The sequence below is a fragment of the Physeter macrocephalus genome, chromosome 19 (genome assembly GCF_002837175.3).
Source record: "Physeter macrocephalus isolate SW-GA chromosome 19, ASM283717v5, whole genome shotgun sequence".
Taxonomy (NCBI): Eukaryota; Metazoa; Chordata; class Mammalia; order Artiodactyla; family Physeteridae; genus Physeter; species Physeter macrocephalus.
Window position 1 is genome coordinate 26,520,196 of NC_041232.1, and position 23,436 is coordinate 26,543,631.

A 23,436-nucleotide genomic window follows, 5' to 3' on the forward strand; every position below is an offset into this window, starting at 1 on the left:
GCATGCGGGATCCTCCCGGACCGGGGCATGAGCCCGTGTCCCCTGCATTGGCAGGCGGACTCTCAACCACTGCGCCACCAGGGAAGCCCTCTTGGGGGGTTTTAATACCAAAGTTTGCTTCTGAGGTCAAGTCGTGCAAAACAATGGAAAGTCCAGGTGAAAATTGTATTAGGTTCCCGTGGCTGCTGTAGTAAATTACCACAAACTTGGTGGTTTAAAACACATTTTTAACAGTTCTGGAGGCCAGACGTCCAAAATCAATGTTACTGGGCAGAAATCAAGGGGTTGGGAGGGCCGCACTTTCTCTGGAGGTTCTGGGGGAGAATCCTCCTGCTTCATCAGCCTCTGGTGGCTGCTGATGCTCCTTGGCTTGGGGCCGCATACCTCCTGACCCTGCCTCCCTCCCCACAGAGGAGGTTTTCTGCCTCAAACCTCCCTCTGCCACCCAGTTAGGACACTGTGACTGCGTGGAGAGCTCACCTGAATGATCAAGAATAATCTCCCCTCTCAAGATTCTTAATTAAATCACACCCACAAAGTTCTTTTTGCCATTTGAGGTTCCAGAGATCAGGGCGTGGGTATCTTTGGGGGGCATGTTCAGCCTTCTACCAAAGTCAGAGCTGACTGTCTGGTACAGGTTAAAGCCAGGGGGAAGGTGTGCCCAGGTGAATGCAATGCTTTAGGAGCTCTGAAGCCTTGATGTAGGGATCCCTATAGAATTCCAGCAGATTAGAGCAGACGCTCAGGTAACCCACTGATGTCTGGAAGGGGGTCTTGCCCCGTGCTGGAGGTAAATACATCCTTGAGAAGAGCTGTCTTGTGAATGTCCTGGGGGCGTCTCAGGGAGCTCTGATACACTGTTCCAGGAGCCCGAGATTCAAACCCTGGGTGAAATTTCCTCACGTGGTTTATGTTGAATCAGGTGTCATTTTTTTTGCAGGGGTTGCTTGTCACTGTCAGACCCCACAGGTTCAGGGCTCAGTCCTACAACATTGTCCCCACTTCAGACGCCAGCCAATCCCAAATTCAGGTGCTTCTGACTGACTGGCTGTAGATCAGAGGGTCCCACGACTCCCTCCTTGGGCTTGACTCCTCCCACAGCGGCTCGCAGACCTCAAACAGTTTACTTACCAGATTACCAGTTTTTTAAAATTTTATTTGTTTTTTATTGAAGTATAGTTATGTATATATTATATAAGTTTCAGGTGTACAATATAGTGATTCACACTATTTATAGTTATTATAAAATATTTGCTATATTCCCCATGTTGTACAATATATCCTTATAGCTTATTTTATACCTAAATAAGCTATTTAGGTATTAGCTTATTTAGGCATAAATAAGCCCTCCACATTCCCATTCTCCCCAGAATGAAATTTTGCCATTTGCAGCAACATGGATGGACTTGGAGGGTATTATCTCAGTGAAATAAGCCAGAGAGAGAAAGGCAAATACTGTATGGTATCACTTATATGTGGAATCTAAAAAATACAACAAACTAGTGAATATAACGAAAAAGATTACCAGTTTATTTTAAAAGATAAAACTTGGGAACAGCCAGAAGAGATGCCCAGGGCAAGGTGTGTGGGAGGGGAGTGGAGCTTCCATGCCCTCCAGGTGCTGCCCAATCTCCACGTGTTCACCAACCTGGAAGCTCTCCAATCCTGTCTTTTTGGGTTTTATGGAGGCTTCACTACTTAGGCACGACTGATGGAATCATTAGCCGTTGGTGATTAACTCAATCTCCAGCCCCTCTCCCCCTGGAGGTCAGGGGATAGAGGCTGAATGTTCTAACCCTCTAATCACTCCCTTGGTTACCCTGGCAACCAGCCTCCATCCTTAGGGGACTTTCCAAAAACCACTCCATTAACTTAAACTCCAGTGTAGTTGAAAAGAGCTCGTGATGAATAACAGAAGACACCTTTATGGCTCTTATCACTTAGGAAATTCCAAGGATTTTAGGAGCTCTGTGCCAGGAACTAGGAGGGAGACCAAATATATATTTAATCACAATATCACAGGTGAATAATATTTTATACCTCACAGAGCTGTTATGAAGGTGAAATGGGATATGTCAAACACATAGCCCAGGGCCTGGGGTCATGCAAGCTCTCAATAAGCCTTAACTCTTGTTACGATGGAGGTTCTTTCTTTTGGGGACTTCAATCCCTCCCGGTGAAATGAATTTGAGCCCTCAGCCCCTGTGCGGGGCAATGTGTAACCAAAGGAAACCCCCCCCAGCTGTAAATCGGTCACTATTTTTGTTGATGTGGTCTTTTTAGATATTTAAATATTCATGTGTTTAGCAGATGCATTAGGGCTGGAGTGATAAATCTGAAACATATAGATGGTGATCCGAGACATTAAAGGGAGACAGATGGTCTTCTGGGCGTCGGAGATTGACCAAGTTTGCATTAGGAATTCAGACTGTTACATGTCATTAAGTTTTTCTCCTGTATCTCGATGCTGCAGCGCTGGGTGCCCTGTATTGACAAACAAAGCAGAAAGTGAGCGATATGATCAGCTTTAAAGGGAACTGGGAGTGCAGAGGACGCATACCTTGACACATCGGATTTTTCTTTTAATGCGAAATACCTTTATTATTTTACGTATAGGTCAGCAGACGGTTTCCGTTTTCTTAAAACACGTTAAAAATTATACAAGCAATTTAATTTTGTGGGGAAAATCTTTGGAATATAGTGTTAAAACAAGACAACAGGCCCCAAATGGAGTTGCTTATGCTAAGCCCCACGTGCAAACCGAGACTTAATTATGGTTGTGGCTTTACCAGAAATGGAATCCTCACCAGACACCTGCTGGATAGGCCCCCACCATCCCCTAAGGGAAAGTAAGCAACCCGCCTTCCTGCCTGGGATAACTTATTTGTCTTGCTCCCTTCTGCCTGGAAAAGTCTTTCATTTTGTACAGCTAGCTCCTCAGACCTCCCTTCTATCAGCTGGATTGGATGCTGTCTGGTCCGAATCGATTTTTGCTCAAATAAACTCTTAAAAATGTTAATACGCCTCAGTTTATCTTTAAAAAAATTATTTATTTATTTTGGCCGCACTGGGTCTTATTTGCGGCACGCGGGATCTTTGTTGTGGCGTGTGGGATCTTTAATTGCGGCATGCAGACTCTTAGTTGTGGCATGCATGTGGTGTCTAGTTCTCCGAGCGGGGATCGAACCCGGGCCCCCTGCATTGGGAGCGTGGAGTCTTACCCACTGGATCACCAGGGAAGTCCCCTCAGTTTATCTTTTAACAGCAGAGAAAAGAAGAAAAAACTTCCCACTGTCTTTCCACTCCAAGACACCACTGAAAATATTTGGCTGGGGATCTCCCTGGCGGTCCAGTAGTTAGGACTCCGTGCTCTCACTTCCAAGAGGCCAGGTTCAATCCCTGGTCGGGGAACTAAGATCCCAGAAGCTAGAGAAAAAAGAAAAAAAGAAAATATTTGGCTGCATTTTTCCAACATAAAATTTATTCTATACATAAGGTTTTCTGTTCTTTGATATGGTGATATCGTATGCATTATTTATTTTCTAATTCTCTTCTTCTTCACCCATCATTATTATGTCATAAGTATTTGAAACCCATTTTTAATGCTAATGAATAATAACTCTGATAGCTGACATTTACTGAGTGCATACCATGTACCAGGCCCTATTTAACCAGTGACATGAATTAATAATCTACTCTTCACAACAATCCTACCAGGTAGACACTATTACTAGTCCCATGTTGCAGATAAGAAAATGGGACCGAGATGTTTCTAGAACTTTCCAAATCACAGATGGCAGCAAGTGACAGAGCCAGGGTTGCAGGCAGCCTGGATGCAGAGTCTGACTCATAACAACCACTTCAGATCGTTCTCCATCAAATCACTGGTAAGTTAGGAGGTAATATTTATTTGAAGCAGGGGCACTGGCAGTTTTCACAGGTTTAACCACATCATATTCGTGTTTCTATTGATATTTCCGTCCCCAGGTAATGCACCTCTGTACATGTCTTTTGAATGAAAGGATGGATTTCTAGTTCGGGTACCAGACATTGGTGAAGTTCTGTAGTAGATCAGTGTGTCAGTCAGCAGTGAGCTGGAACGGTGTACAGACCGTGGACGGGGAAGACACAACCAGGTGACCGGCCCCTGCAGCAGCATGGCCACAGTCAGGGCTAAGGATTTGTAGAGTGGACATTTTTGAATGACCCCAAGGCCAGAATAATAGGGAATCAGGACTCAGGGAGCAGTCTGGGTTGCCTGTCTGTGGTCAAATTCTTTCACATCTGAACTGGGTTCACCCCTTTTGTAGCCTTTCAATTAAGCATAGGTGAGAGTGATCACAAGTTCCTCCTGTGAGGGGACGTGGGACAAGCGGCCTCCAGTATAATGCATGTCACCCAGGTGTGTTATGAGTGAATCATCGTTCACAGACTGGCTTGAAAAATCAACCATTTCTAATTGGGTTTCTATGGGGTAATGTGATTGTCTTCCTAAATAACCCATGAAAAATGAAATTTTGGAATATTCTTGTTTGTATTACATTAGAAACTGCTCTACTTGAGGCAGGAAAGTAGAATAATTCCAGAAAGATTTCCAGCAGCAGAAACAACATAGGCTTCTGGTCAACCAGCTGGCTTGGCCTGAGATTTGTAACAAATATTACAAGGGGTAGAGAATTAAGGTTGCATGTTGGAAAAACATGTTTATTTTCTCCTTTGTCAGAGATGATATTTGGAAAAGGTCCTAATAGAGCAAGTAGTAAAAACAATGACAGAAAATTGGGCATATGTCCAAAATCAGGAGAGTTAGGCTGTGAATTGAGGGATATTGATACAGTGAAATACACAATTTAGCACTAGGGCTTTGAACTTGGGTGCAGAGCGTGTGTGATGAGCCTCCAGCCCTATATCTTTCACAGACAAACGCTTCTTCCTAAAGTTTTCACTAAGACAAGCTTAGCTTTGAAAAGAAGCCTCTTGAAATGCTATTTTTTCTTGAATCCTTTAATCTATTTCAACTTATTCATTTAAAAATTGGTGAAAAATATCACTAAAGTACACAGGGCATTTTATGAACCATCCTGGATTTTAAAGAAACATTGTTTTTTATGGGGACATTTTAATATAAAAAAAAATTTTAGCTCTGCTCAGAATGCCAGAAAGTGAGCATTCCAAAGGTGTTTCAGCTTCAGACATGAATAAATATATGCTTTGAATTGGTCTCTTTGTACCTGGTCCAATATTGAGAACAAATTGCCAAGTTAGCAGTCTAGCAAGAAGAAAAATACTAACTTTTCTGCAGATTTCTGGATAAGTTGAAAAGAGTTTTAGAAACTCAGTGTTTGAGCCTGGGAAGCAAATTGCTAGAAACATATAAGTGCAGGTTTAATTTATAACTCCTGGTGGATGGCCGAGGGTAGCGGCAACCTGCAAAGGCAATGGCGGCCGGTCCTATGCGGCCCTGGGTGGGACTGTGGGAGTTTGGGGGAGAGGAAACGGGTCTGCTTAAATTGTTGAGCTGGGGCCCATGAGGACTCTTGTCCTCTTCTCATGTAGATACTTGTTGAAAGACATTTTAGAATTTTAGAACGGATAAAAACAATCTTTTTTTTTTTTTTTTCAAGAGAAAAAAATACTTCACTGCCCGGTGTTTTTAAAAAACTCTATTTGTTTAATAAAAAAGTACACAGGAATTTAAACATAGGTTTAAACTTTAAATAAATAAATTACAACAAACTGAATATAGGAATCTAAATGGGAGGTCTAAAATCATTTTCATGTTAAAAAATTGAATTTACCTTTGTGAAAAGAAAAACAAATTTAGGGGCTATTTAATGGTAAAGTAGTAGTTCAGAAGTGGTAGAAAGGAAATAAGGTATTTGTTTAAATGAAAGGCATTTTTTGTTGCTGAAGACATGCTCTGTTGCTACCGAGATTTGAGGCGATTTTAGCCCGTTTCAAATTTGGTTTTATTATTTCCACAACCAGTGACAGCCTCGTCGTCTCCAAATCTGGTTGCTGGCCAGATTACTGCCCTGCCCCTGGGGTAGTGGGGGAGGGAAGGGGCTGTATCCACGTGGTGCTTTGCTTACGTACTTGCCTGTTGATTTGTCCTTTCCTAGAGCTCCTCATTGATGAATTTTCGGTGTTATTGTGTGTGCATTTTTCAACAGTGCAGTTCTGGGCGAGAATGAGCCATAGCTTTCCTATTCCTAATGGGGGTGGAATCCCCCCAGAATGTTAAGGCCCCAATGAACTTTCACAAAATGCCACTAGAGGGCGCTCACCAACCAGCAGTGGGGCCAGAATGTCCTCCAGCCTCTTTGCCTGACACTGCAAAACGCACCCTGAAATAGTTTAGACACAGTTAAAAGGCTTTCTGCGTTCCTTCCCATACTGTGCTCTCAGGTAGTGACAGTAACAGTTAACAGTGGCAGAGTCCCTTTTTCTTTGATGCTTTGAATTAGCGCTTTGCAATCCGTACAATATGAATTCGGAAATATTAATTAAGAGGATAAAAACAAATGGCACCTAAATATTCTTTTGGCTTTTGGATATTACATTTCTGGATTTTCCTCATGTTTGGATTTTATAAAATCTATTTTGAATCAGTGTGATTTAATGGGAAGTCTACTTAGTAGTATATGACCTTGGACAAATTTAATGAGATTCTGTTTTCCCATCTGTAAAATGGACTTATCTGCCCATTTCACAAGGGTTCTGTGATGAATTAAGTCAGGATGTTTGTGAAGGAATCTGGCCCATAAGATTTGCTAAAGAATTTACTAAATCAGAATTAAATGCTTTAATATTTTAATGCTTTTCTCTATCTTTCAGCATTCTTTGTTATGTATGTCTTGAGTAAATCATTTATATAAAAGTTTATAAACAGAAAGAAATTTCTCTTTCTGGAAAGTTAAAATTTCCTGCTCATCAATAACCAAGAAGTTCTTATCCAACATTCCATCTCCATTGGAATTAAACGTAAGACAGAAAGCAGAATATATTTTCCGACATAGGGTGTTTATAGCTTTGGTTTTAGGGCCAATAATGATTGAAAAGTGTTTTTAACATCCAACGCTATAAACTCTGCATTCCTGTCCAGTGGGTCAGCTTCACCAGTTCAAGAAAAACACTATTAAATCGTGATAATTTTAACATTAAATACACTCTTTTATCAACAAGAAAACTAAAAGCTTTGTAAATCTTATGTTACCCTTTGCTCCCATGAAAGTTTTAATTTTGATAGGAAATCAAGTCTTTGTTTTTAGCACAGAAGGACACTGCCAGACCCCCGGTGCTGATCTGAAAATTCACTCCAGAGCTTTTGGACCAGCCGAGCTCCTTTCAGGAGCGTGAGTTGAACCCACCATTCTGCTAGGCATGGATGATTTGACGGATGATTAATCGGGGGATTTAAATCTTGCTCCAGAAAAAAACCTTAAGTTGCCAAATCTCAGCGTGCCCTTCATCCAAAGTTAGAATATATGCAGGCGCCCCCTTTAACACTGAAAATGGTGAGGTATTGTGGCACAAACAGGCAGAGGGTGGAGCAGCCCCCAAGGAACCTCCTCCAGGCCTCCGTGTCCCTTCCTGTGAGTGAAGTGGTCACGCTGAGCCCACGCCAGGACCAATGGGCAGCTCATGGCCCAGGAGATGCTCTCCTCCGAACTTCTTGTTTAAAGTGACTGGCTCCTCAGCGCCCACCCAAGTACACCCCTGGTGCCCATGGATGAATGTGACCCCGCCAGTGCCAACGGCAGTCAGATGAGATGAAAGAGGACGCATTTCTTTCTGTCTGTCTCCTGCGGGAAGGGCACCCGGGCTGCTGTCCTTGCAGGGACCCCCACGTCTGCAGCACCAAAAGCAGAGGGAGAGGCAAAGCCTGGGACAGGTGGGGGGTTTTAATCAAGCAGAAGCCGACCAGGCGGTCTGGTGCCAGCCTCTCGGCCAGCGGCTGGTCAGAGAGTCAGCATCTTCAGTTTGGCAGGCTGTGTTTTCTGCCACCACCCCACTCGGTCCCTGTACGTGAAAGCCACCCTGGACAGTATGTAAGGGAAGGAGAGGGCTCGTGTTCCCAATAAAAGTATTTGTAAAAATAGGTGGCGGACATAGTGGGCTGAAGCATCCCTGAGAGATGGCCCCAGAGAAACGGCCAGTGAAGCCCCGTCTGACAATGAGACTGGGAGGAAGAGAGAACAGACTCTTCTTCACTCTCCTGAATCCTCTCTCGGGCTGTTGCTGCCTCTGAAGGCCTCCCAGGGCGGGCAAGGAAAGCCTGCGTCTGGGACAAGCTGGGAGCCTCCCGGTCTCTCGGTTGTGCGCGTTTGTAGACCCGCGTCTTGTCCACCGCGGGGGTCTGTGGGCCGTGTGCGTCTTCACACAACAGGCCTTTGCCCCCAGGATATCTGCAGGAGAGACACTGGGTTTTTTGCTCCCTCCCTAACGGCCCTGCAAAATATGCTCCGTGGAAAATTCTCCAACTCACACTTTATCAAGTGGCCCAACAGGCCACTTTCCCTCCCAGCTGGCGTCCCGCTTGGAAGATAACCACAGGCACCGCGCTGGGGAGTCCCGGGCTCAGAAGTGGGTTGTGGGGGGTCTTCCTGTGCTGCCCTGGGGTCAGCCCGGGACGTCCCAGGGCATCTGTTGTCTGACGACTACGGTCACCTGCTGAGAATCCCGGCCCTCACTGGCATGAGCACACGTTTTCTTCCAAGAAGTTGAATCTGCCTTGGAGATGTGATTTCAATAATCTTCGCTCTCCTTCTTTTGAATGCTGAATTATGTGGCCTAGAAGAGCAGCACAAATTTTGAAAATTATTTCGATGTTATTGTTTCTCTTTTTCTGAGGAACGTTTGTTTTTGATAAATTACAGTTTTCATGAGCAACCTGTAATATACCTGTCATTTTTTTTTTTTTTTACAAATTTATAAATTTATTTATTTACTTATTTTTGGCTGTGTTGGGTCTTCGTTGCTGTGTGCGGGCTTTCTCTAGTTGCGGCGAGCGGGGGCTACTCTTCGTCGCGGTGCGTGGGCTTCTCATTGCTGTGGCTTCTCTTGTTGCGGAGCGTGGGCTCTAAGCGCGCGGACTTCAGTAGTTGTGGCTCACGGGCTCAGCTGCTCCGCAGCATGTGGGATCTTCCCGGACCAGGGCTCGAACCCATGTCCCCTGCATTGGCAGGTGGATTCTTAACAACTGTGCCACTAGGGAAGTCCCCTGTCATTTTTTATATTAAAATAACAGAGGGCTCTAAGCGCGCGGGCTTCAGTAGTTGTGGCTCACGGGCTCAGCTGCTCCGCGGCATGTGGGATCTTCCCAGACCAGGGCTCGAACCCATGTCCCCTGCATTGGCAGGTGGATTCTTAACAACTGTGCCACTAGGGAAGTCCCCTGTCATTTTTTATATTAAAATAACAGACATTTCTAGGGGCTTCCCTGGTGGCGCAGTGGTTGCGCGCCCGCCTGCCGATGCAGGGGAACCGGGTTCGCGCCTCTTTTTCTGAGGAACGTTTGTTTTTGATAAATTACAGTTTTCATGAGCAACCTGTAATATACCTGTCATTTTTTTTTTTTTTTACAAATTTATAAATTTATTTATTTACTTATTTTTGGCTGTGTTGGGTCTTCGTTGCTGTGTGCGGGCTTTCTCTAGTTGCGGCGAGCGGGGGCTACTCTTCGTCGCGGTGCGTGGGCTTCTCATTGCTGTGGCTTCTCTTGTTGCGGAGCGTGGGCTCTAAGCGCGCGGACTTCAGTAGTTGTGGCTCACGGGCTCAGCTGCTCCGCAGCATGTGGGATCTTCCCGGACCAGGGCTCGAACCCATGTCCCCTGCATTGGCAGGTGGATTCTTAACAACTGTGCCACTAGGGAAGTCCCCTGTCATTTCTTTTATATTAAAATAACAGACATTTCTAGGGGCTTCCGATCCCACATGCCGCGGAGCGGCTGGGCCCGTGAGCCATGGCCGCTGGGCCTGCGCGTCCGGAGCCTGTGCTCCGCAACGGGAGAGGCCACAACAGAGGGAGGCCCGCATACCACAAAAAAAAAAAACAAACAAAAAAAAACAGACATTTCTTTCCAACACCCCCGCCCCACTTGCTTCACCCAAATTTTGCTTTCTTTTGCCCCTTTGGTCCCACTTCTTTAGTCCATTTCCGATGTAGTTGAGGAGGAGACAGCAGCCTGTGGCCTCAAGTCTAGACCCCAGTTCTCTCCCACCTACCCCACCGTCTGTTCAAATAGTTTAAAAAATGCAGATGGTAAAACGTAAATCTGCTCCCACCCCAGGCTGCCAGCATCCCCACCCCCCTCCTCTGGGGCAACCACAGCCAACGTTCGCTGCGTACCGCTGAGCTACCCCATCCCGGGGGCCCCCACGGCCCTCCGCTTCCTCACCTACGCGCACGGTCGGGCTGCGAGTCTCTCGTCCTTGGGGGAGGGGTCCATCCCTGCTCTGACGTCACGTGTTCCCTCCCCGCTCGCTCGATGCGTTAGTCCAGCACATCCTGCAGGGCCCTGCGCACCCATCCCTTCCTAAGTCTCCAGAGGCGGTGCTCTTGGGGGACCTGCGGGGCTGAGGCGCCCCATCTAGTTAGGGCTCACATGCGCCTCCGTTTCCCTCTGACGGAACCCAAAGCCCCTCCGGCAGCGGCTCCCACCCTTGCTGGTCCTTACCGCCCAGCACAGCCCCGAGAACTGACCTCATCTGATTCTCCCTCAGAGGGACGGCCGTGCCCACCTGTTTTCCTTTTCCACTGTGAGCGCTCTTAGGGTAGTGGCTCTGGCCTGCTTTGGAGGTTGCTCAGACCCCAGTGAGTAACCCTGACAGTCACCCCAACAGCAGAGGCCAGGCCTAAGTTGTGAGGATCTCTAAGTTTATTTATTTGAAGTTAAGGTGGAGCTGGAAGCTGTGGTTTTATGTTGCTCTCTGTGTTGTGATTTTCCCAGGTTGCTTATGAAACTCCAACGTTTGCATCAGCAAACCCTGCATCAGATGTAGGCATTTCCAAATGTGTTGAAAGATACACCATGAGCAAATCTAAAGTAATTCAACTAACAGGATTTTAGGGGAAGAGGAGGCCTCGGCAGCCTCGTCTTAAGAGAACAGGTGCTGCGCGCCTGCAGCCCACTGAGCGAATCCATGGGTGAGGCGGAGGTGGCTGCCCCATAACCAGGGCCATGTGGTGTGGGAACTTGCTGCAGACGACCCCCAAACATCCCTCGGGACCCCTTCAGTTGTCCTCTGAAAGTTCTGTCTCTTGGGACAGTTTTCTTGATGTCATGTATCCATAGAGAGTCTTTTAGTCCCTGGGAAACAATTGCTGGGAGGCTATAGCTTAGCCAAGTGATAAAGATTATTATTTATTTAAAATAAATTAATGTGGCGTCTGCACTTAAGGTAAGCCCTTTCCAGTCTCCTTTACCTCCTCAGTGGTGCTGGAGGATTTGTAATCATTCTCATATTAAGAAAGAGTTGTTTGGGACTTCCCTGGTGGCACAGTGGTTAAGAATCTGCCTGCCAATGCAGGGGACATGAGTTCGAGCCCTGGTCCGGGAAGATCCCACATGCCGCGGAGCACCTAAGCCCATGTGCCACGACTACTGAAGCCTGCACGCCTAGAGCCCGTGCACCACAACGAAGAGTAGCCCCCTCTCACTGCAACTAGAGAAAGCCTGCGCACAGCAACAAAGACCCAACGCAGCCAAAATAAATTAATTAATTTTAAAAAAGAGTTGTTTTTCCATGCCACTTTATTTTCCAACTTTTAAAGACAAAAAAAAAAGAAACTCTGAAAAAAGTGATATGATATTTTTTGGCAGACAAGGCTCCACTGAGGTATAAATTCAAGTGTTAGGACTAAGGAAAGATTAAGGATGTAAATTAGCTGATCAGCGCAGGTAGAAGGTGCCTGGCAGATGAGATATGGGGAAAAGATGAAAAAAAATGAGAAATGTGTCTGGAAAGGCAGAGGTAATAAACACACCTATTATATACTCATGAGTGTGCTCACAAAGTGAGTTAGAGAAACAAAGCACAGTACAACATCACGAACAGTTTCAAAGGACAAAAGGACAATGTCAACTAATCTGCACCCCCTAAGTCCATGGTCAGAGTTCAGTAAGGGTGTGCTCACCCTCTTCTAGAAGTGGGAAACAGACTCTCCTAGATGTAGAATATCAGATGTTTCAGGGTCCCTATGGTTTCGCTCATCTTTTACTTTTTATAATATGGCTTCTTATGTACTATAAAATTCACATGTAAGCATAAACTCATAGGCACAAATAATAAACATCATAATATGAATTGTTTTATTACAGCTTGAAAGGTCATTCTAGTTTTCCTTTAAAAGATCCAATGGAAAAACAAAAAAAAGATCCAATGAATCTTTTTCTCACCTCTGAGATGAGAAGTCTTGGCCTTTCTCACCTTCTGAGATGGCCCACACGCTGTCTGCAGAGTGTGTTTCTCTCTAAGTAAATCCACTTCTTAACTATCACTTTGTCTCTCATTGAATTCTTTCTGCCATGAGACCTCAAGAACCTGAGCTTCATTAAGTCCTGAAACCAGGTAATGCATCCAAGAAAGAGTCATCCACTGAGTTTTTTTCCCTCATTCATCTCCCTTCATCCAAGCTGAGGAAAAGACAGCCACCTGGCAAAGGTCTAGTCCAAGGTGCCTTTGAAATATTCTGCTGAAGCACCTCTGGTTCGCCAGCATTCCTGTTAGAAGATAAGTCGTCTCCTGGCCAAGGAAGTTATAAAACCCAGAATAGGACTCTAGTGAGATTATTCTGTTGAAGCTCTAATCTGAAATCTCCTTCTCAACATATTCATCCAGGCAGCCACTACGAATTCATTAGAGTTGGCATGAAAGATGGAATCTATTTGATGTTCCTGTTACAATGTGCCTTATTGTGACATGGTGGCAGGGACACTGAACTTGAAGTCCAATGACCTGAATTTAAATCTAGACTCTGCCATGACCTGGGGTAATCGTTAAACCTCTCTGTTCTTCAATTTGCTTCATCCATAAATAAAGCAATTGGAGGAGATAAATGCTAAAAAAACAACAACAACAAAAAAAGGAGCCAGCCTTGAGATATTAAGGGAAGTAGTGTCTAGAGAGGGTTGGGGAAAGAATACTAAAACTAATTTATTCTCTTGTTTAGAAATGGAGATTGCAGGTAATTTGTGTCCAAATTGCAGACTGATATTTAAGGTGCCTCAAATCTATCTAAGGGAGATCAAGTTTTGGGAGGCTGTGTGACCAAAGAGGACATGGATTCCATCAATGAAGCCATTGGCTTTTGTCCTTCGATGAAATTGGACTTCTTAACACGCCATATGCGTATAACAAAGCTCTAATATTCTAAATGGCCTGGCTCTCGTTGCTTTTAGAGGCTGGATTCAGCTGGAGTTAATGCTGCTATTGAAAATATAACACCCCAAAGTTGGATTATCTTGCTATAATAACATGGTTGCTGTCCAGGCCCAGGTAGATCTCGGATGAACACTGATAGCCACCAGCTGATCATAAAAAAATGGGAAACCTTGCCTTCTAGATCACAGACCTGCATTTCCCTCCTTCTGTTTCCAGTGATCCCACCCCATCTTCTTCTTCTTTTTTTTAAATAAATTTATTTATTTAATTTTGGCTGCGTTGGGTCTTCGTTGCTATGCACAGGCTTCCTCTAGTTGCGGCGAGTGGGGCCTACTCTTCGTTGTGGTGCGCAGGCTTCTCGTTGCAGTGGCTTCTCTTGTTGCAGAGCACGGGCTCCAGGCATGCGGGCTCAGTAGTTGTGGCTCATGGGCTCTAAAGCACAGGCTCAGTAGTTGTGGCGCACGGGCTTAGTTGCTCTGCGGCATGTGGGCTCTTCCCGGACCAGGGCTCGAACCCGTGTCCCCTGCGTTCGTAGCCAGATTCTTAACCACTGCGCCACCAGGGAAGTCCCCCCCACACACACACCCTTCTCCCCTCCCTTCTCCATTCTGTGGGGTGAGGGAACTTATCTCTCCTCCAGAGTGAGCACACTTTAGGGAACATGGTAAATGCAGTTCAGCAAGGAGCTTGGCACAGATGTGGAACATAAAGCAAGCCTTTGGGACTGGTGCCTTCATACCGCACACCCAGTTCTCACCCAGTGGTGGCTGTAGCCATGGGGACAGGTGAAAGCCCAACACCCATCAACAGGGAGGCGGTAGGTGACTTCAGAATTTAGAAGCTGGTGTGATTAGCCGTGTGCCTCAGCCTAGAGCAACCGTACAGTGATGAAAGGGGGCTTCCTTGCACTGCATTTTTCCTGGGGAACCTGTCTGGAGTCAGGAGTGTGATATATTACCTGCTCATTTACTTTAGACAAAATGGTCAGTGAGAAAGGGAGGATGCACCGCTCCAGGAATTATCTAAGTGAAATCAAATGCAACGGTGAGGAACACTTGGACTTGGTTGTTTCCAGAGCCTGTTCTTCCTTCTGTGGAATGAAGTCAGCCCACCCTGCTGACTGGAACGTAATGAGGTTTGGGAGGGTGCTCTGCCCTTGACAGTGTATTAGGAGAGAGTGTTTCTAGGCCAGCCCTTGGAAGGTGTGTCCTGGGTTTTACAAGCCTGGTTCCTTTCTCGGTAAGGAAAATCGATAAAGAAAAGCTATTTGTCATGGACTTGCCACATGTGCATTTGGACTGTCTGGGCTTCTGGCGCCTGGCTGGGGATGTGTTGTGATGGCCTCAGGCTCTTGGTCATTCATGGCCCAGTCCACTCCTCTAGCGGTTTCAATGGGATACGCAAGCCCAGAGAAACAGTGCTGAGAGCCTTGATTCTGCAGCCTGAGTCAGGCAGGCCTTCCTAATACAAGTAGAGATGGGAGGTCGGGAGCCAGGGTTTCATTAAAAATGTTAGAGAAAAAATAGTTCTATGGAAATAGAAAATTTTAGAAAAAACAAAAATGCAAAAAGTAGATTTTTTATAGTACTTCACTCTTCTGGTTTTGAAGTGTATGAATTAAGTGGCACTCTCCCCTGCCCTCTGGCTGCCCCCTGGAGTAACCACGGCTGACAGCTTGGCCATCACACCGCACTGTCTTCTGTGTCCCTCTGACCGCATGCATGTGACATGCATGGTTTTGTGGCATTTTTACTATACTGGATCGCACCGAACACATCGTTCGACAGCATCTCTTTTTGCTTAACAGTATTTGACATGGATATTTTTTTCAAATCAGTTCATATAAATCTACTTCATTTTAAAAAGTTGTTACCTAGAACTATAGCACATGAATATACTATAATTTGCTAAATCTTTCCAACTTTGTCAGATCTGTAGGTTAGTTTTGAGAGAAGCACATTACAAATAACCAACATTTAGATCATGGAGATTGCCTGGTAAAATTGCCTGGTAAAATTTCTCATGAGGACTCATTCTGTGTTAACAGAGGATGTGGGAGAGAGACATGGATGGCAGAGAGACAAAGAAGCCTTCATTCATTCATTCACTCATTCATTTCCTCATTCAGGTTCTCTTCCGGTTGCTACGGACTCGTCAGTAAGAAACAGAGGTCACGGTGAGCCCTCAGGAAGCTCACGGTGTAGTGGGATGGCTGGGAAGAGACAGTAAACACGATGTAAAAGAATAAATTATGCTAGATTGGGAAGTGAGAAATCTATGGAGAAGGATTTAGGAGGAGATTGAGGAGGAGAGCAGGGTGGAGTGCCGGGGGGCCATAATGCAATTTTAAGTGAGAGGGTCAGTGGCAGAGAAGCCCTCGCTGATACGTGGACTTTTATAAGAAAAATAGCTTTACTGAGGTGTGATTGACATACACTAAACCACACATACTTTGGGCACTTTTAGTTTTGACGTATATAGTCTACACCCAGGAAGCCATTACCACAACCAGGATAATGAACAAATCCACTCTCAAGTTTCAGCACACCCTGCTGTGATCCCTCCCTCCTGCCCCACTTGCCCCCCATCCCGCAGCAATCATTACCATGCTTCTTGTCGCTATATTATATTGACATTAGTTGGGATTAATATATATAGTATATTAGTTGGGATTCTCTAGATATTGATGTAAATGGAATCATATGGCATGTACTGTTTTTGGGGTGTTGGCTTGTTTTACTCAGCTTAATTATTTTGAGAGTCATCTATCTTGTTGAGTGTGTAGATGGTTCACTCCTTTCATTGCTGAGAACTAGTTCATTGTTTATCTGTTGACTATTTGATGGATGTGTGTCTCCTCTACAGCAGCACTGCTAAACTCTCCTGAAGTTCTTATAGGTTTTTTTTGAGATTCCATAGGATTTCTACGTAGACAATCATGCTGTCTGTGAATAAAGAATGTTTTCCTTTTTCTTTTCAGTCTACATGAATTTTACTTCTTTGCCTTGCCTTATTGCACAGGTTAGAAATAACAGTACAAAGTTGAATAGAAGTGGTGACAATGTAACAGGAAAGAGCCAATCCTGAGTCCATCTTGGATCTGTTTCTTTTACTTTAACCTTTGCTGCCTGCTGCTTTTGTTCACTAAAAGGATACTGTCGATACATAATGGCCTGCCTCCGGGAACCCTGCCCCTGCTGCCTGAATGTTAAACCTTTGTACAGCCTTGGATCTGTTTCTTTTACTTTAACCTTTGCTGCCTGCTGCTTTTGTTCACTAAAAGGATACTGTCGATACATAATGGCCTGCCTCCGGGAACCCTGCCCCTTCTGCCTGAATGTTAAACCAAAGTGCCTTTGTACAGCCTGACCCTGTCCACCTGTGGATGGCTGCGAGAAAGCAGAAATTAACACATCCCTTCCCCGAGGCTGGCCATTCCAGGGGATATTTGCAAAACTTAAGGCCTTTTTACTTTACTTCCTCATCTCCTCCCCCTCTCTGTGCTATGAAAGAAACTGGCATCCAAACCCCGATAAGATGTTTTTTCGGACACACTAGTCTGTCATCTTCTCTGTCTGCCGGCTTTCCGAATAAAGTCGTATTCCTTGCCTCAACAGCTCGTCTCCCAATTTACTGGCCTGTTGTGCGGCGAGCAGAGGGAGCTTGGACTCGGTGACAACAATGGACATTCTTTCCTTTTCCTGATCTTAATGGGAAAGCGTACAGTTTTCTACCATTAAATATCACGTTTAAGGATTGTGTTAGCTGTAGGTTTTTTAAGAAGACTTAATTTTTTAAGAGCCACTTTAGGTTCACGGCAAAATTAAGAGGAAGGTACAGATTTTTTAAGAAGACTTAATTTTTTAAGAGCCACTTTAGGTTCACTGCAAAATTAAGAGGAAGGTACAGAGATTTCCCATACACCCCCGGCCCTGCCCCCCGCCCCCCCCAGCCTCCCCCACTGTCCACATCTGTCTCCCACCAGATGGTGCTCTGGTTACAATTGATGAACCTACATTGACACATGACCATCACCCAAAGTCCATAGTTTACGTTATAGTTCACTCTCGGTGGTGTACATTCTATGGGTTTGGACAGATGTCTAATGACATGTATCCACCATTAGTGTATCACAGTGTTTTCATTGCCCTAAGCTGCAGGTTTTTTATAAACACTCTTCATCAGGTTAAGAAAGTTCCCTTCTACTTCTTATTTGACAAGACTTTTAATTAATAAGAGATTTTGGAATTTTTCAAATGTTTTTCTGCATCTAGTGACATAATCATATGGTTTTTCTATTTTAGTCTGTTAATATGATGAATTATATTGATTTTTTTTTTTTTAATGTTAAAGCAACCTGGCATTCCTGGGGTAAAGCCCACTTGGTCATGATATATTATCCTTCTCATGTATCATTGGACTTGATTTGCTGAAATTTTGTTTCTAATTTTTGTATCTTTATCCATGAGGCATATCGGTCTGTAGTTTTATCATAAAATCACTGTCTGGGTTTGATACTGGAGTCATGCTGGCCTCAGTGAATGAGTTGACAAGTATCCCTGACTTTGCAGTTTTCTGGAAAGGTTTGTGTTCGTTGGTATTACTTCTTCTTTAAATGTTTAGCAGTCTTTGTGGGGAGGTTTTGAACTCCAATTCATTTTGTCAAGGAGATAGAGGGCTTTCCATGTTATCTATTTTTTTCTTCAGAGAATTTTGGTAGCTTTGCTCCTCGACAAATTTGGCCACTTTATGTGAGTTATCAGGTTCATCCTCAGTCTTGCTGGGGATGACATGGATGAAAACGTTGTGTTTTTCATGAACTGAGCATGTGACTCGCCCATGTCCCCCTTCCACTTTCCCTGAGTGTGAGAGTGGCGAGGTTAACAGCTTCCACCAGGGTGTGTCATTTTCCCAACCCTCTGCTGTGTGTGTGCGGTGGGTCCTTTCCGAGGCCTCTCCACGGTGAACATGTAGGCCCAATTGTCCTTTTTGCCTTCATCCAGCATGAGCGGGGCCATTTCAACCTGCTGGTGGGGTCCAGGGCCGGCTCCAGGGCCAGCTCTAAAGGGGTTTCTCAGCCCTCCTTTCCCTTTTCTGACAAATCCATCCTATCCAGCTCCTGCTTTTCTCATGTCACCCAGGCTCCTCAAGTCAGGAGGAAAATATCTGAGAAAAATAACTATAACCTTGGTGCGAGTTACTTAAAGCCTTTAGCCTCACAGGAGTGTTTTAAAAGAGAACCGCAGATGGAGGAGCCTGGAGAAAGGACAAGTAGGGCCGCATGGCGCCGGGCTGGGACGGTGTCAGCGATGGGGCCTGGGGCACAGCCTCACACAGCGACCTGCAGACTCATTTTAAAGTTAGCATTAGCAAAGCAAAGTAGAACCAGCTGCCAAAAGTTCATTTACGACATCAGGAGGTGAAGTGGAAATAAATGGTTTCCTATTAATAATTTTTGTTTCATCGAAGCCACAGGGCCACACCAGTCATACCGCTTCTGTTCCCGCAAACACGCATCTAAACCACGGCAAAGCCACACTTCTGAGGTCCTCCTGTTACTGGGGTCCTCACTTTCCTCTTGGAACTGGATTCACCCCTAGTGAACTCGGAGGGGAGGGGGTCTTTGGCATGGGGGAGGGGAGGGATGGAGGGAGGAGGGGGGACGGGAAGGGAGGAGGGGAGGGGGTGGCCCTGGTGGGAGCCCCACTTAATCATGCAGCCCCCTGGGTACAGTTGCAGCCCCTTTGGATTAAGTTGGGCTCCTTCAGGGCCTGAGTTTTGTCATCTTTAAAATAAGGCGCTGAAGGGGGGATGGCTGAATCTCCTTTGTCCCAATCTCCTCCTGTTTTGTGGATGGACCACCACCAGCATGGAGCTGCTGAGCACCGTCCTGGCTAAAGCTGGAGTTTGAAGTGGTCTTGAACCTCTTCTAACCTCGATGAGAGACCGACAGTGTGGCAGGTGCTTCTTGGTGCAGATGCTGGTCTGGGCACCTGTAGCCAGTGTGTCTGTGTGTCCTGATGTGAGCTGCCCGTCACCACAAGGAGTAGCAGGTTGTAGCTGGTTATTAGTAGAGTCCAAGTTCTATTGTAAAAATGTCTTGGATTGAAAAATGACACACCTTAACTTATACCAGATGTAATGTGTTTTCTTAAAAGGAGGTAAAATGTCAGAGTTGGTTTCCTGTCACTCTTCTTCTGCCCCAGCAAAGGCAAATGCTTACAAGTGACTTTAATTTCCCCTGGGAATCCGGGGCGGCCTGGTCCTGTTCTCCCACTGTCGCACCCCAGGGTGGGGTCTCGGCACTGGTTCCTCTAAGCTGGTGCCTTCTCCATCCCGTGAAACCTAAACTCGCAGATGCTTGTGATCTTCCGGGAAACCTGGAGGTCGATGCAGCCAGCCTGGATCTCAGTGTGATGTGCCTCCTTTGTCTTGGAGAGGGGAGCCTGACATCCCTCTCTTTGTCCCTTTCCTTGGTAGAGATGCCCCTCCAACCCTCAGGCCCAGCAGGTCAAGAGGGGCTTGTGTGCAGGGGTCTCTGGGAATGTATGACTTTGGTAGACCCCAGTTCTACCTCGGACTGTGAAGGAAGGTTTCCTTAAAATTGTTTCTGGCGTGAGTAAGCAGGTGAAAGAAGCTAGGTGACGGAGTCCTTCGTCCTGTCTCCAAACGATAACGGAGCATCGTTCCCTCCCTTGTAAATGCGGCCACATGAGTTACACGTCAGGGTTGTTGTTGCAGATGGAAAACGCAGATGTCTGTCCAGTCACTGCTGCCACCTTGGAGACTTCTGTTTTTGTCGCTTTAGGTTCTTTGGAGAAGGGGTCCTGTGTAGTTCTGAGAACTAGAGGGGCCTGGTGCAGTCTCCTCCCAGTGTCCTTGGCTTTTAGTGGTGCTAATAATGCCCAATTCATACGTGAAGATTAAATACTCCCTGTAGACCATTCTGCAAATATAAGATAGAATTACTTAACTAGTGCAGAAATAGTTAGTGCAGAACTGTTTAGCGCAGCGTGAGAGCCAGGTGGAGAAGTCCGGTTTTATTGGTTTTTGCTTTCTGTTATTTTCCTCTCTGTTATCCTGAATGTCCCAGAAGCCCAGCTTCCTGGACTGTGTGCATTGCCTCCCGTGCAGTGAGTGACCAGTTAGCCCAGAGCAGAGATTCCTACTGTTTGTAGATTTGAGGTCTCTATCATAAAATTGTGAGCAGATAATCTTTTATCACAGCATAGACTTTCTGTCCAAGTAAGACATTATTTTGAAAATTGGCCTTGTGTCTGGAAAGGGCACGTGGAAGTTTGCCCCGTCTCCTCTTTTGCACGCCTGGATCATGGCTCCCCAAATCCTGGAGGAGGTGGTGGGAGGGGTGTCTGCCCCCTTGGGCTAAAGGGCTTCATTTTAGGGTCTCCTCTGCATTTCTGAGGTTCCAGTAATGGTACTGAGTGTCCCTGAAATTACCATTACTTACAGATGGAAAATTCTGGGAAAAAGAGATATCAACTATTGAAGGAGAAAGAAGAGCTAAGGAGGTGGCCCCTGCATGGTGTGGCCTGGAGCCCCTGCAGATTCTGGAAATACTCCTGCAAGAATTGATTCCACACATGGACTCGCTGGCTGGATAGGTGAGTCATTGCTACAGCGTGGGAACAGGCTCAGGGAGCCTGAAGCCCCAGATGCCGCTGGAAGGTGGGAGCCTGTTGGAATTCCAGCACAGCCTTGCTGGGATCGGGGCACAGGTCAGCCCGCGCCCACCCAGGGTGTGATTGTGCTTTGTGTTTCTGAGGCCAGAGACCAGGAGGTATCACTTACCAGACTCTGCGATCTTCCTGAGAGCATCCCCTCCCCCTCCCAAGGGAGCATCTACATTTTGGCCAAACATTAGGAATTTAATATTTAATGTTAAAAGAGAAACTGTTTAGAAAGTCTAGGAACCTCTCGTGTGCCTCGTGGCAATTACGAGATCCCTGGGCCCCCCTTAAACAAAGAGCTTTGTTCTTCTAAAGCAATTACCAGAAGTAAAAAAGCAATAGTGCCAGTAAAACTTTTTAAAGGCACCTCTGCAGAAAGATGATTTGAGTTCAGGCTCTCTGTGGGTAGCTGGATGACGGGTCGTGGCCCTGGAAGAGCCTGTGGTCGGGAGTGTCCCCTACAGCCGTTGTTCCTTCCAAAGCCCGGCTATGGGCCACGTTCACGGCGGCTGGCAGGGTCACCTGGTGGGATGGAAGGCATTGCAGCAGTGACACAGCCTGTGAGAGCGAGGCTGCATCTGGACAGGGTCTGCCTGCCAGCCGGCCAGCATCTTCAGAAGCAAGTTGTAATTAGATTAGCCAAGTGATGGAATCGACTAAAAATGGCTTAGCCTCATGAAATCACTTTGCTTGTGAATTGCCCTTGGCTTATGATAAAGGACGCTCGGGTCCTGGCCTTCACACTGTCATCCGGTCCCCACGTTGCCTCTCCCGCTGCACCTGCACCAGGTGCCTCCAGGGAGCCGTGCTCACTGGAAGCTCCACCCACCTCCCTCCCCGTGGGTCCTTCAGTCTGGCCCCTCCCTCGCTGCACCTGTGGAGTCACTGCTCGCCAGTGACTTTGCTGAGCTGTTCAAGGGACCGTGGGAGGAAGGGTGGCGGGGAGGTCAATGGAGGGCGGTCGGTGGGTGCTTGTCTCTGGAGACCGTCAGACTCTCCTCCAAGAGGGACCTGCTTCCAGGACCCGTTTCCTCCTTCCCGCATCCTCACTGCTCAAGGCTCGCCCCTGCCTCCCTTCCCATCCTCCAGGATAACTGCAAATCATCCCTCTTTGAAGTTTCTTTTTCTCCCTTTATCCTTTTTTCACTGTAAGACAGATTCTGACCTTCCCTGTGGACCAGGCTGGACTCACCCCCTCTTCCAAGCATTCCTTTTGGATAAGACCAGGACACCACTCCTTCTCTCTTCATTTTTACTAACGTGATCAGATTTATGCACGTGTGTGATGGGAGGGGGGAGCTGTTTTAATATCTATTAAAATTATACAAGTCCCCCGCAAATTTATTTTCATCTACTGAATACATGAATCATTTACCTAAAAAAATGAGATAACACCCCGCTTATATTTCTGTATTTTTCTGTCTTCAGAAAAAACATTATATTTAAAGATCTTTGCATGTTAGGACATAAAGATTAACATTCTCTTCAACTTTTGCGTATAATGCTATACTATGAATTTATTGCTGTATATAAGCATTTCCCTACTGATGGAAATATTGAGGCTTAAGTGTCCATTTCTAGCAACAGTATTTAAAAACACATCTAAAATTAGATTTAAAAAACACTTTCTGTAGAAAATAGAAATCTTATTTTTTAGGAGCTCTGCCATTTAAAGGGTGTTAGTCCCAGGAAGATATGAGGTGTCTTTGTTGGGTAACAGAATTCAGTCTCATTTCCTGTGTGCTTTTATTGTTTTGACTGAACAAAAACTGTGTGTCCTGCTCTGTGCCAGGACCTGGGGACACAGATGAATGAGTCCCGGCCCCAAGGGACACCTACACCTGCACCACTGGTTGATCCAAGGCAAGAGAAACAAGGTCTGCCGTTTCTACAAAAGGGATTATTGGCCTTGGCTGGGGAACCAGGCGCAGGGGCAGGGCTGTGTCTCTCCCTCTCTGACAGGAGGCGGCAGGATTTGGTGCTAGTTTGATAACCTGAGTACTCAGTCACTACCTTCTCTGAGAAGGAGATTGTGACACTCCCGGGTGTGTTTTATTGATAGAAAAGAGTGTTGTCTTACAACATGTAAACAGAACTGAATTTACTACAAATCGAAGGAGTGATGAATTTTGATTTTCCAGTTCTCAGGTCTGCTGCACAGTAGAGAGATGTTTCCTATTCCGACAGCTTCCTGGTGTTTCTCTATTTACAAATTGACCCACTGAAGGCTTCAAAGAGCCTCATTCAAAGTGAATGTCTGAGGGTATATGCCCAGTAGTGGGATTGCTGGGTCGTATGGTAGTTCTATTTGTAGTTTTTTAAGGAACCTCCATACTGTTCTCCATAGTGGCTGTATCAATTT

At 45.8% G+C, this 23,436-nt stretch overlaps 1 long non-coding RNA gene across 1 annotated transcript in view; it reads left to right on the forward strand.

Moving 5' to 3' along the window:
* The window catches only part of LOC114484382 (uncharacterized), a 180,721-nt gene that overhangs the window by 69,721 nt on the left and 87,564 nt on the right, over window positions 1-23,436 (forward strand). Inside the window, exon 3 of the long non-coding RNA XR_003677221.2 lies at window positions 20,857-21,008. This is a non-coding gene — a long non-coding RNA (uncharacterized lncRNA). The remainder of the gene's footprint in view (window positions 1-20,856; window positions 21,009-23,436) is intronic.